The 6,000-nt window shown below is 48.3% G+C and overlaps 1 protein-coding gene across 2 annotated transcripts in view; it reads left to right on the top strand.

The window, feature by feature from the left end:
- The first annotated feature begins 3,589 nt into the window (after positions 1 to 3,589).
- The window catches only part of HIPK2 (homeodomain interacting protein kinase 2), a 50,812-nt gene continuing 48,401 nt past the window's right edge, over positions 3,590 to 6,000 (top strand). For both annotated transcript variants that reach the window (XM_088463175.1, XM_088463174.1), the window contains exon 1: positions 3,590 to 4,196. The gene's annotated coding sequence lies outside the window, so the exon portion shown is untranslated. The remainder of the gene's footprint in view (positions 4,197 to 6,000) is intronic.

Raw genomic sequence — 6,000 nt, 5'->3', positions numbered from 1 at the left:
ACTTAGCGGTCAGCTGACCAGAACCAACATGGCGGCACCTAGTGTCCGGGGCCAGAGGGAACGTTGCCGGAACCTCAAATCACCTGAGACCACCGCCACATGGAGAACCCTCCAGCAACACACCTAGCCAATCTGGAGCCACCATGATGCCCGGACCCGGAGGGAACGCCACTGACAGCACCTTCCGAGAGACCCCAGGCTGGGTCCCCCACCAGAACAGAGCAGCAGGACCCTGAGGGTGAGCACGATTCCTGACAGTCTGTTTGAATGTTTGCAGAGAGGTAGAGAGTCTGATAGGGAGAGGGAGAGAGTTTCAGTTTTGGCATGGGCAAAAACTTGGAGGTGAGAGCGGGAGGAAGTGGAAAGGCAGTGATCATTTGTGGATCGAAGTGGGCAGATGGAAGTCTGAAGAGAAATTAAGTCAGAGATGTAAATGGGAGAGAATTTGGTGAGGGCTGTGTATGTGTGTGAGAAGTTTGAATTGGGTTGTGAAGGGGAAGGGGAGCCAGCGGAGGGCTTGTAGCAGAGAGTAGGCAAGTGTAGTACGTTTGGAGAGGAAGATGAGCCGAGCAGCAGCATTGAGGACAGGTTGTAGTGGAGAGAGGTAAGAGTCAGGGAGGCCAGATAGGAGAAGGTTACAATAGTCCAGTCGGGAGATGAGCAGTGAGTGGATGAGGGTCTTAGTTGTCTCCAGGGTGAGAAGGGATCTGATCCTGGAAATATTTCTTAGATGGAAACGGCAGGACTGGGAGAGGTGCTGAATGTGTGGTTTGAAGGTGCAGGAGGAGAAGAGATGATGGTGCTATCAATAGATAATTAAATTGAGGGAGGTGAGGTAATTTGGGTGGGGGTAAAGATTAACAGCTCAGTATTAGACATGTTAAGTGTAAGAAAGAGACATCCAGGAGGAAATGGCAGAGAGACAGAGTGAGGAGAGAGGGGGTGAGGTCAGGGGAGGGGAGGTAGATCTGAGTATCATCAGCATAGAGATGATAATGGAGGTCAAACGAGGTGAGAGCTCACCTAGTGAGGATGTATAGAGGCAGAATAGGAGAGATCCAAGAACAGAACCTTGGGGGACACCTGCTAGTAGTGGAAGCTGGGGGGAGTGGAGTCATGAGATGAGACAGAGAAGGACCGGTCTTAGAAGTAGGAGGACAGCCAGGAGAGGGCAGTTTCACATAGACCAAGGGAGTGAAGGATATGCAGCAGGAGAGGGTGGTCCACAGTGTCAAAAGCAGCAGAGAGGTCAAGAAGAATGAGTGTAGTGACACTTATAATTATTATTTATTTATATATATGGCACCACAAGTGTTCCGCAGCGCTTTACACAGTACATTAACAAATAAGTAACTAGCGACTTACAATACAATACAACGCAGGACATGGATAATTGTTATATTAGAGACCTTTACACCCACATAAGCAGCCAGGTGTTAGTTGCCCTAGTGGAGAGTAAGAGATAAATGAAAGTACAGTAGGGAGAAGCACAAGAGGGTAGAGGGCCCTACTCAAAAGAGCTTACATTCTAAAAGGGAGGGGCAGACAAACAGGAGTGACACAGATGGGGTAGGCGGGGAGGAAGGAAGATTTGGCATTGCTGACCAGGGCCGGATTAAGACTTCTGGGCAACTAAGTTGTGGAGGCTTCCACCAATAATATTATACAACAGACCTGTCGTCACAATAACCACTTTCTTTGTGACGTCGACCAATCACACAATAATGATCACCCTTTGTGGGGCCAGTGCGCTGTGGGCCGGCTTCGTAAATCATACTCCATGAAATGTGTTAATGTGAAAAAAAAACCAATAACAACCTTCCCTTAGAGCCGCTGAAAGTGTTACAATTCCACCGTATGCATGAAAACTAACTGCTGTGGGCACATTACGCCTTTTCTTCCTTTTTACATATTTTCATTAGGATTTTATGGAATATATTACAGCGCAAATGGGGCTATAAAATGTAACGCATCAAACACTACACAATAATGATATAAGCTGTCAAAACAGACACCAGCATATCTGTATATTTCTATGGGCGGAAGGAATGAAGAGGCAACATTGTCATGTGTAAAACACATTTACAACAATGATATAACAGGTCCTGCTGGGGCTTGTAGTTCCACAAACACCGGAGAGCCGCAGGTTGACAGACAAATATTTATCTTTTTTAACAGAACAGTAGAATGGCATGCTGAGTCTTATAGTTCTACAAGGGCTGTAGCCCTTTATAGAAAACATGTCCTTCTAAACATAAAAATGTCCTAACCCATCGACTGGAAATCGTGTTGCGCACCTGCGGGAGGTTACTAGCTATCCGGGGATTTCCTGCGCATAGGCAACTATAGGGCTCATTCACACTTATTGGCTGCTTTAGCTGCTAAGAGATGCCTGAAAACTCGCATGGGAATATGATAGCACTATAATAAATCTAAATAATATTAATAATGAGCGCGCTTTCAGCATTGTCATCTAAGATATCACCCCACCGTTAAAATTTTACGATGCAGCGCAACCAATTTCTTACGCCTGAACGTCCGATAACAGCATTATTGATTGTAAATGCGCAAAGCATGGGATTCGTAACAGGTCGGCGCCCATAAAACGTGTCTGAGGAGCGTGTTAGTTTTCACGCCTGCTCACCAATTCACCAGCACATACGTGTGAACGAGCGGTCACAGAATACCTGATCTGAGGTCAGTGCTGGATTAACAGCAGGGCAGTTGCCCAGGTGCCCCCACACATCACCAGCGTGGGGGGCACGGTGGCATACTGTATGTGAACTGGGGTTCCTGTATGGCATAATGGGGTCTATTTACTAAGCAGCGTTAGGAGACAGAGTGAAAAGTGATAAGAAAGTGATAAGGTGCCAGCCAATCAGCTCCCACCTGCCATTTTTCAATCGCAGCCTGTGAGATGACAGTTGGGAGCTGATTGGCTGGCACCTTATCACTTTTCCCTCTGTCTCCTAACACTGCTTAGTAAATAGACCCCAATGTGTTGAACGCATTTGTGGTGCTGGGAGAATTTACACATTATGGGGTGATTATGAGTCGCAGCGCAGTTGCGGGCAGTCGGGGAAGCATAGGCGTGTTTACAATGCGTGCAGGGTGTGTGGTGTACATAGGCTCACCCCGAAACGCCCTACTACACGGAAAGACGGAACCGGACAAGTTGTTCCCGATTTTTGCAAAAATGCGTAGTCGCTACTGCATGCATGCTGCATGCAAAAGTTGCCATTTGCCGCCGAGAAGAGAGATCCAGGCAACAGAGAATGATGTTTAATAACATCGCAAGTATATCTTATTTTATGGCTGATGACCCCCACACACCTCTGACCCTGGCTGACATGTAACCATTATAGGGAAATGAGTTGGGAGAAGGAATACATAGGTAACAAGTTTGCAGGGCAGGAATTGCAATGTACAACCATATGTGTGTGTCCTGCACCCACCAGCTATACACCCTGACATGGGGAGGAGGGAATGCATGAGGGGGGTAATAAGATAAGGATCCCCCTCCCCTCATTCCTGATTGAAATGTGTTGGTTAAACAGAAATCCCACACAATCTCCCCAGCAGAGGGAGGGGGGCCCTGACAGCCCAAAGTCCCCCCCCCTGCACGTCATCCATGAGATGGGCGGTTGATTGCTTTGCAAGAGCAGGAGAAAGAAAGAGACAGAGGGTTCTCTCCCCTCCTCCTCCCTCTCCTCTTCCTAATTTCAACTTTTTTTGCAGCCTGCCGGAAGATTGGGTGCAGGGGCTCCCTGCATGGGGGTGCAGTGGGGTGACCTCACAGGGGCTGCAAAGCTGCCTTTGGCTGCTCTTCCTTCCCTGCAGTCTGGCTGCCAGGGGCTGTGGGTCACCCTAAAATATCCCTTGCATTCACCCCCCACCCCCCAAGTAGGCCCTGCATCCTCTGCTCTCAGGGTGCAGTGCAGGAATGCACCAGGCACGGGGGTGCAGCTGGTGTCTGACTGAGCCCCCCCATGCAGAAGACACCCCCAGGATCCAGGGCTGATCACCCATCTCTGTGAGAACAGCAGGAGGCACCCCCCACCACCTCCCTCTGAGGCACCAGCATGGCAGCAGAGAGGCAGGGGGTGCTGTGAGCCCCGGACTGCAGTGAGGGTCTCAGCGGGGGGCACTGCCATGACGCTCCTCATCTCCTGCACCCGTGGCCCCTGTCTATGGAGGTAAGAGGGGGCTCTCCTATCACCCCCCCCATTAACACCTTGCAGACTTCTGATCACCCCGGGGACCTAATATATGAAAAAGGGGAAACAATCTACAACTCATTGTTATGTAGCTAGAACCCCCCCCTGGCACCTATAGAACCCCCCCCCCTATATGCCCCTTGCTGGGTGGCTGGCAGTGCCTAATCATGTGACAGCACTTCATGCACTGATCAGATGATTGCCCTGTGCCCTGTCCCAGCTGGTATATAGGGGATGCTATGTACTGCTTATATGTGTCTCAGGGTCGGCCTGGGGGTGTTATAGGGTTAATCTGAACTGTGCCTGACTCCTTCCCTGGGATGCATAGAGGAAGGATGGGTGGTGAGAGGCTGCTATTGTGTCTGTATTATCTGCAAGAAATATTCTACAAAACTTGCTGCAGAATTCTCATCCCCCCCCCATGTAGGTTTTTTTTTGCTGGGTGGCTTAAAAAAACAATTAACCCTTAAATGTCCTGGATGGGGGGAGGAGGGGTCTGCAAAGCATGGATGGATTGCATACAGCTCCTGTTTATTTCCCCTTTGCTGCATTTCTGATTGCTCAGGTTGTTACAATATGACAGTATTTGTATCACAATGCAAAGTCCCCAGCTCAAGTGTCAGAGCCCAGGCCTCCTGGCTCCATGGTATAATAGTGTGGTGTGTATGTGTGTTATATGTCAGGCTGCTCCTAAACACACTGTAATGTAATGGCAGCCTCTAATCAGATGGAAGTTTATTAACCCCCTGGCTGCCAGCATGCAATTAGCTGCAAAGCATTGCTCAGCCTTCTTCCCATGTGGTGGGGGGGGGGAGAAGGGATATTATTGAGATTTATATGGCAATCTCTCCTGTGCATTCTCTGTGGCTGCCTGTGGACTGCAGCAAGTTTCCCACCGCAGGAAAAAACCCGCAGACAAAGGTTGTTTTATTGTTAAAACTGCACCAAGATGTGCCAGGGGCCCCTTCTCTCCTGTCTGGGTGGCTACAGAGATCTTCACTCACTGACTGACTACGAGCAGCGCCCCCTGGCGGCCGACCGGGCCCAGCGCACCCTGCACAGGCAGTTTAAGGTAGCATTTTAAAATAGAATATTGAATGCTATTTTTGGGAGGAAAATGTTCCTTTTGAAAAGATAATAATTGGTGTGAGGACTGTCTGCCAACAGGGGGTAAGCAAGCTCCTGTGTATATTAATGTGTCATTCTGCAAGAGGTGCAAAATGTAAGTGTATGTCTGTATAAAAAAAAATATATATATATATATAATTTATTTATTTTTATTTTTTTCTCATTGGGAGCAGAATAACCCTAAAGATTGTCAGATGAATACATGAAATTAGGCTACAAACCTCACATACGCACTTAAGGGGTTAAAATGATCTGACCCCGAAAACTGTACAAAGGTGACATTTCTCATCTACCTTGTAAAACTGCAGTAAAATTGTCACTGCTTTAAGATTTGTGCATAATCGACGCCCTTAGCAGCAAAACTACTGAGTATTTGAACACCCTCTATGCCACAGGGCAGTACTAGGCCCCACGCCGGCGGCACGCAGGTTAACGCTGGCACCTCACATGGGTTTGAAGCTAAACTCTTGTGTCCTGTGTGACATTCTCCTCCAAAAAAGCCTGCATGAGCTCAGATTATGAATTAATCCTCATTAGGATAATTTCCAGAGAACGTACACTCTGTGTGTCAGGGCTGCTGTTATATAGGGGCTGTTTGTTCAGGGGTGACCTTGGGAGGTGGCACAACCTGCGTAATATAAAGTGTCAGCTCTTT

Source organism: Taudactylus pleione, unplaced genomic scaffold (assembly GCF_031769625.1).
Source record: "Taudactylus pleione unplaced genomic scaffold, aTauple2 ptg001329l, whole genome shotgun sequence".
NCBI lineage: Eukaryota > Metazoa > Chordata > Amphibia > Anura > Myobatrachidae > Taudactylus > Taudactylus pleione.
Note: the sequence above shows the minus strand (reverse complement) of the source record. Positions and strands in the feature narration are given on the sequence as shown.